Raw genomic sequence first — 8,667 nt, 5'->3', positions numbered from 1 at the left:
TGTATTGATAAAAAGACTTCCTGTTTCCTTTTATTCCTGTAGCTAGTTTGAGCTCTTTTTGGGCCTTTGCCTTTCTAATCTTTTCCCTGCATTCCTGTGTTGTCTGCCTATATTCATCCTTTGTAATTTGTCCTAGTTTCCATTTTTTAATATGACTCCTTTTTATTTTTTAGATCATGCGAGATCTCATAGTTAAGCCAAGGTGGTCTTTTGCCACATTTTCTATCTTTCCCATGCAGTGGAATAGCTGGTTTTTGGGCTCTTAATAGCGTCCCTTTGAAATACTGGCAACTCTCCTCAGTTGTTTTTCCCCTCAGTCTTGATTCCCATGGGACCTTACCATCAGCTCTCTGAGCTTACCAAAATCCGCCTTCCTGAAATCCATTGTCTCTATTTTGCTGTACTCCTTCTACCCTTCCTTAGAATTGTGAACTCTCTGATTTCATGATCACTTTCACCCAAGCTGCCTTCCACTTTCAAATTCTCAATGAGTTCTTCCCTATTTGTTAAAATCAAATCTAGAACAGCTTCCCCGCAGTAGCTTTTTCAACCTTCTGAAATAAAAAGTTGTCTGCAATGCAGTCCAGGAACTTATTGGATAATCTGTGCCCGACTGTGTTATTTTCCCTACATATATCTGGATAGTTGAAGTCCCCCATCACCACTAAATCTTGGGCTTTGGATGATTTTGTTAGTTGTTTAAAAAAAGCCTCATCCACCTCTTCCACCTAGTTAGGTGGCCTGTAGTAGACTCCTAGCATGACATCACCCTTGTTTTTTACCCCTTTTAGCATAACTAAGAGACTCTCAACACTTCCGTCTCCTGTGTCCATCTCCACCTCAGTCCAAGTGTGTACATTTTTAATATATAAGGCAACACCTCCTCCCTTTTTCACCTGTCTATCCTTCCTGAGAAAGCTGTACCCATCCATACCAACATTCTAATCATGTGTATTATCCCACCAAGTTTCGATGATGCCAACAATATCATAGTTGTATTTATTTATTAGCACTTCCAGTTGTTCCTGATTACTACCCATACTTCTCACATTCGTATATAGGCATCTAAGATACTGATTTGATCTTGCCTCCCAGTTTTGCCCTTACCCTCCTTTCTCTCTGCCATTATAGTCCATGCTCCCTCCTATTTCTGACCCATCTCCCAGGTCTCCATGTTCTCCACTTACCTGGGGTTGAATTGGTATGTGATGCTTAAGTAGTGCATCAGCTTGGTGCTGCATAGGACTGAATTCTACCACAAGTCATTTCATGAACAAGTCCAAGACAAACATACAATATCCTCTTTCAGGCAACACTTGATAAAATCTATGGCCACGTAGCGGAGTGGTTACCCACTCCTGCCCTGCGGGGCTTGAAACAGCCCAGGAGAGGGCTGTGGCTGGGGCAAGAAGCCTGGGCTGATTGGGGAAACTGGCTCAGCCACGGCCATGCCCCAATCAGGCCCAGCTGGCCCCTATAAGAGGCTGTGAGCCAGAAGCCCTGTCAGTGTCTCTCTGGCTGCAGGGACCTAAGCAAGACATCTAGATTGCGGGAAGGGCTAGGGGAGCTGAGAGCTCTGGCCTGGAAAGCCCCAGACTGCAGGCCCAACTATAGGCCGAATAGGTGCAGGGTTGCAACGGGGCAACCCAAGGGGAGGCAGAGGCAGCAGGTCTGAATCCTTTGCCTGTGACAAGTAGCTTATACTGAAGTCTGGCCCAGTGAATGGGGGCTAGATAGAGACTGGGTCGTAGCCAAGACTGAGGTGAAGTGAGGAGAGTGGGTGGGGGTTCCCCTGGGAGGGGGAGACCCAGAACTGTGGGGGTAGTGCCAGGGGGCAGGACCCAGTAAAAGGGGCACTGGGGTCCTGGGAGGGACACAGGGGCCAGCAGTGGCAGTGAGACACTGGACTGAAGAGGGTGCTCCAGAGGCTGGATGCTAATTCCCAAGGACAACCCAGCAGGAGGTGCCGCTGGAGTGAGTCTGCACCTCTACAGGCCAGCTTTTTCAAACTTGGGTTACTAAAACTAGGCATCTAAATTCATACTTAGGCTCCTAATTAAATGGCCTCATTTACAAAGATGCTGTATGCCACTGAAATCAGCGAGTAGTGGGTTCTCGGAACCTCTGAAATCAGGCCACCTTTAATTATCTAAACAAGCTGGATGAAAGACAAGAGACCATGGATTAGTTTAATTAGGCTGCAACTTTATTCACTTACAATATCTGGAAGTACCTAACAAGTTGTACAATGCAGGGAGAAGGGAGTTGGTCCCCCACTGATCCCGACATGGAGCCACATATACTTCCTCAGCTTCCTTAAAAGGGGCCAGGAAAAGGAGGGGGATCAGCTCCCCACTAATAACACAAAGGAGCCTGAAACCCTCCTACTCAGTTCCCATAAGGGATGCCTTCCTTCAAATTCTTCCATACCAAGTACTGTACTGGACATCGGCCACATGGAGGCACCAGCAGAATGCTTGGCTGCCTCTCCCACTCTCACTGGCTACTCAGATATCCATAGATTCCATTCCCCACCCCACCCCTTTTTTTTAAACTGAGGTGAACAATATTTGCATCTAGTGTCTGTTCCCTGGTTGTCAAAGAGCGTACAAGGTGCATCAGCTGGTCCCACAGCATGCCTCTTTTTCCATGCCAGCTCAGGGTTGCCTCACTTCCCAGGCCCAGATGTGAACTGCCCAATCACTTGGAGGCCCACCTATGCACCCAGGATTCCATACTACGCCTGCAAGTCCACACTACCACTTGCTTGGCATATTTGCATGATGATTCTCAAAGAAAGAGAAGAGAATTAGCTCTGATTCTCTACCTCGGGTCTCATGTATGTCCTGTATGCACTTGAATGCTATCACCCAGTTGCCTGGATCACTGTGGCCCCTAGTTCTAGCTAGTCTGCAGTCATAGCAGCCCCTACCCAAAAAGAGTGGGAACCAGATTTCTGGCTGATAACATGAACTTCGTAAGCCTTTGTTAGAAAACTGTAACAAATTGTATGTTGTGAGGGGCCTTCCATCACCCTGAATAAAAAGGGACTCCTCTCCAATGGGTACGACTGCTGTATAAGTCCTTTGTGCCCTTACAGTGCAAATCCTTGCCTCACCTCCCTCCTGTAGCCATCAGCAGCACATGAACACCCACTTTGGGAAGGCAAGCCCCGCGGCCTCACCCCTTCTGCCCCCCAACCCATCAGAGCCCATTCCCCCCCACCCCACCCTGCAGCTGGAGAAGCTGTGGCCAAACAGCACTGGGCTGCACACTAGCCTCATTGGGTAGCCCTGAGCCCCAGCCCAACCTCTGGGCTGCCAGTCAACCCCAAGCCATCCCGGGCTGCTGGTTGGCCCCAAACCAAGCCCCCGCAAGCTTCAGGGGAGAGGAGGAGAGAGAGCAAGGCCTTCAGGTGGAGCATGGGTGAGGGTGTGGCCTGGGTTAGGGGAAGCTTTGCATCCTTGGCCTATGGTACCTGCTGCCTATGCCTGTAGCATTATGTACTCACCTCGCCTCTCCCATTGTTTTTCAAGATCCTCACAGTTAAGATGGGCTGATTTCTCTTCCCATTGTAAATCACTCCATTCCAAACCTAGTATAAAAATATCCCTTGCTGACCAGGCACAAATCTGCCAACTCTAAAAGGTCCGAAACACGTTACTAGGAATGCACCCTTGAACAAGGCTGCCTCTTATCTGCTTCTATGTTTGATTGAGAACTTGCATTAAGTCTCTATGCATTTGAACAGTGGTGTGGTGACATGGATCTTTTCTAGGATCCATGTCCCAAGACCAATCCACTGAAATCCTTCAAATTAGGAACCTACTACAAAGATCTGGGTAACCCCTCATGCTACTGTCAAATGTAAGGCCCGGAGGGCAAATGGAGATGATAGATGCTGCAAGCCCCTAGGTTACCAGAGACACCATGTATTGAAGCATCTGGGCTGGAATCAGCAATATCATTGCCAGGCTTTCTCTCCTCCTCAAATTGCACAAAATTGTTAAAATTCCTGTCATAGACCCTAAAGTTTCATGGTGATACCGATCACCATAGTACCGTGAGAGCCATCATATGCTAAGGTTCCAGAATGCTACTGACATCCGCTCTGATTCTTTGTTGGTCTAGGTCCCAAAATCTGTCCATCTGAAATCAAGACAATGTACAGGCTATTGCATTATCATTCCCAGGCATATGCTTGGCAGAGAAACATATGTTAAGATTTAACCACGAATACAAATGCCCTTACCAAGCTCATAACCCAGTGTGATCTGTAGGCCTGGCAATTGATAACATGTACCACCACCATTCTGTCACTTCAAAAACTCACGTTTGTTTGCCAAATCCATTCCCCAAATAGTTACTGCTACGAAAACAGAAAAAAAATTCAGGAATGTTCCATTCTTTTTTATACCACTTTGTATCCAATTGGAGGGCCATTTCTGGGTACACCACCTATCATAGAAATACAGGGCTGGAAGGGACCTCAAGAAGTCATCAAGTCCAGCCCACTGTACGGAGGCAGGACCAAGTGACCATAGGCCATCCTTGCCAGATGTTTGTCCAACCTGTTCTTAAAAACCTCCAGTCATGGGAATTCCGCAATCTCCCTTGAAAGGCTATTCCATGGCTTAACTACCTGTATAGTTAGAAAATGTTTCCTAATATTTAACCTAAACCTTCCTTGCTGCAGATTAAGCCTGTTAATTCTTGTCCTGCCTATAGTGGACGTGGAGAATATTTGATCCCTATCCTCTTTATAACAGCCCTTAATGTATTTGAAGACTGTTATCAGTTCCTCTCCCCGCAGTCATCTCTTCTCAAGACAAAACATGTCCGGGTTTTTTTAACCTTTACTAATAGATCTGTTTTTCTAAATCTATTATTATATTTGCATGATCATTACACACAGTTGAAAAGGTGCCTATTCAACATACTGGCACAGTGACGTTATTAGACAGTATCATATACTTAAGACATATGGGCAAAATCCTGATTCCACTGAAGTCAATGGCAAAACACCCACTGACTTCAGTGAGTCAGGATTTCACCCCTGGAATAGTCTTCACTGAAGCATGAGTTACTACCAGGGCACAAGACCCAGTGCTACACAGTACCCAAATCTGCGCCTCATGGATTTGAGCGTACAGATCACACAAAAGGCAGTTGGAATACAGAGCCTTCCTCATACATCTCTCCCAATGCCAAGGATGGATCCTTTGCTGCTAATAAGCACCCTTTGTCCTCCAGAGGAGCCATTAGGCATCTTGGCGTGGTCCAGAGGGTTCACTGTCTGGCCAAAGATTAAATTAAAAACTTCCTATAAATATGCCCCAACTTCTTGTTAGGATAACCTCAGCCGAATACCTGAAACACTCAGAGCTTAACTGGAGACAAGCTTTTCCCAATACCCCCACTGCCAGCTCCTCTTTCCTGTTCCCTGAACTCTGTACCCAATTTCATAACCTGGTATAAGCAGGGGGTGCTAGGTTTACCCATAGGCGCCAACTTCCTGATTTCCGTGGAGTGCTCAACCTCACTCCGTCCCAGGCCCTGCCCCCACTCCACCCCTTCCCCCCAAGGACCCGCCTCACCTCTTTATGCCCCCGCTCTGCCTCTTCCTGCCCCATTCTGCCCCCTCCCCTAGACAACTGGTGCCTAAGGGGAGGTCACATGTCCCCCCAGCAACCACCACCACCCAGAACAGGGCCACTGCGCTGTCCCCACAGCATGTTACCTGCGGGGGGCGGGGTGCTCTGTCCTCCCGGTGTGTCTAGCACACACACCCACACCCCGCATGCTCTGCTGCTCTCCATGGTGGGAGGAAGCGGCTTCTAACACTGGCCCTTCCCAGGTGCTGCTCTGCTGCCTGGCAGCTGCCTGAGAGAACCTGGCTGGGGAGAAGGCTTCTGCACACTGCCCGAGCTCGGGTGCTGGGGGATGGGGGACTCCAGCTTGCTTGCCCCCAGTCCATGGCATCCAAGCCTGGGCAAGAAGCGGAAGCCACCTCCCCAGCCAGGATCTCTCAGGCAGCTGCCAGCCCACCATGCTGCAGAGCACTGTCCCAGGGGCCAGAAGGGGCTGGAACCGCCTCTTCACTCCCCAGAATCTGGAGAAGTCCCCCGATACATGCTCAGCCCTGCCCCATCTCTTCCTGCCCCATTCCACCCTCTCATCCCACCTCTTCCTTCTCGCTGCTGCTCCCCCTGCCCCCAGTGCCTCCCACATGCCACTGAATAGCTAATTCAGGTGGGATGTGCTGGGAGGGAGGGCAAGCAGCTGATCAATGGGGGCCCGTCGCTGGCAGGGAGGGGGAGAAGGGGCCTGGAGCACCTGCAGGGTCGGCGTCTATGGTTTTACCTCCCAATCTTCTATCATATTGGGGTCTTCCCTGAAAGCTACAGCAGTTGTGGGCTGCATAGGCCCCAAGCACAGCTTGCAGCCATGTTGAAATCTGTACATGTTCCAAAAACACCTACCCTCATTAAAAGCCCAGCAAACATTATTCAGAGCATCAAGTCTCTGGTGGACATGCTGAGTAGTGAACAGGCCACTATCAGTGTGAATACCTGGCCCCCATGGTGTCATGCATCCCATCCACAGCATATGATGCAGGATGTCCCACCAAATCCTAGTCTGAGTTGTAGCTCTCAGTCTAAATCGCTCATCATAGTTAAACGAAGCCATGCCTCCAAATGTATTATATGCCCTCCTGATTATATCCAAGCTTCTTCCCAGGAATTGTTCTGAAATGACATCTGTGTAAATTAAAAAAGATGCTTCCCTATTTGTCCAGGTTCTAGCCACCCTTGGATGCTTGGCTTGTCCTCGCTTTGCTTGTCCTGTCCCAACTTACTGTCTGTCATAGCTTCCCGGTGGAGCAGTGATAAAATGTCTATGTATTCACCTCTCAATAGCTTATCATAAGTGTTGCAGAACTCTCACTTTGTCTGACACTCCTGCATAATCATGTTCTCAACTAACCTCTATAGAACCCTCAAAGTCCTGAGGCTCCCCCCGGATCCTGGAAGAGTGATCTTATGTCATGAATCAGCATTCCCTGTGTGAGTCAGAGTCTGAATTTTTCTCTCCTACCCCTGCATTAATGACTCTGTCACCAGGCCAGGCTTCTCCCCCTCCAACAAGGAGGTTTATTTTCTTAATCAAGAGAGCCTCACTAATGAATAATTAACTCATTACTTAGCCTCAGGCTTCAGGGTGATCCATGACAGGCACCTCTAATCTTGGAAGCTTCCCAGTTTGTCTGCTCCACTCCCTTCCTAAGGCAACAGCCCTAGGGTTGCTTCCAGGAGCCCAAGCCCCTGCCTCTTGCTCCAGAGACCCCACCACAGGAACTAGCTGTACTCTAGTATGGCTTTCTCTCCTCAGGCGCATAGCCTGTCTCAATTCCTCCCCTGCAACTGCCTGTTAGCAGCCCTTTGTAGGCCCAGGTGTAGCCCAGCCCTCTTTAATTGACTCAATTGGACTTGCCTGCTCTCGTCGAGGGGAGCTTCATTTGGTCTATCCATGGGAACAGCTACCCTATGACAGACTTCAATCCCAATGTGTGGGGTCTGCACCATCTGTGTTTCTCCCATAGCTCAAACCTGAGCCCATGTGGGGTGACTGGGACTTCTGCCAAACTCCCCTCTGAGTAAGCCTCAAAACTCTGACACAATTGTAAGATAGCAGGCAACGGAAGTGAAAAGCTGTTGACCTCTGATGTAGCCACACTAACATCAGTAACCCCAGACCCCTTTCAATATCATACCCCCCTCCCTTCCAAACCCTGTGGCTAAATCCACTGCGGGTTTCGCACACATGCAAAGAGAACAGGCTAGGAGAGTTAAAACACACTGTCTGGAGCTGAAAGGAGAACTACCAAAAATGAGAAGCTTCTGCATTGAAATATTAAACAGATTGGCTAATTCAGTATCAGTTCTGCTAATCCAAAAATCCTGCTAACTAGAACATATAGGAATTCCCCTTTTTAATGCATATTTTGCTTTGTTTTTTATGTTCTGTAAATAAAAGGGACTTTTCTTTAATACAATTTATGTAATACCTTTTCTAAATATCCGCAAAACTATGTGTAGTCTGTCTATCTATCTATCTAATCTATCATCAGCTAAAAATAATGAAGAGTAATGTAGATTGCTCATTAGTTGCTGAAGGAGATAACTGGCTATAATAAAATAAAATGTGTTTTATAAATGAACAAGCCATTGTGGTGTTTCCAAGTAAGGGCAATCTGGTCTAAAAAGTGGTAAATTGAAAGAGTAAAGGACTCTTTTGTTACTGTTATATCTTTGTCAATTCCTAACAGAAACCATGTTACTTTATCAAAATATACAGTAACTTCTTTTCATCAAAAATAAGATCCAAAAAAGTGGGCTGTTATGGACTGATCCGATCCCTGTAGATTGTAGCAATTTTGAGTGTTACCATGTTAAATATTTTTCTTCATAACTTCAGGTTTTAACTAATATACAGTAAATAATTAATAGAGATTTCTGAGAAATTCTGTACCCCCTTTGTAAGCAGATCTAGGCCAACCGGAATGCTTAAGTGCAGCAAAGCAAGAAGTATTAAAAGAGGAATATAGGGCCAAATCCTGTAGGCCTTACATAGGAAAGCTTCTTAATGGAGGGGGGAAAGGCTCTG

Source organism: Gopherus flavomarginatus, chromosome 3, assembly GCF_025201925.1.
Source record: "Gopherus flavomarginatus isolate rGopFla2 chromosome 3, rGopFla2.mat.asm, whole genome shotgun sequence".
Classification (NCBI taxonomy): domain Eukaryota; kingdom Metazoa; phylum Chordata; order Testudines; family Testudinidae; genus Gopherus; species Gopherus flavomarginatus.
This window is presented reverse-complemented; position numbering follows the sequence as displayed.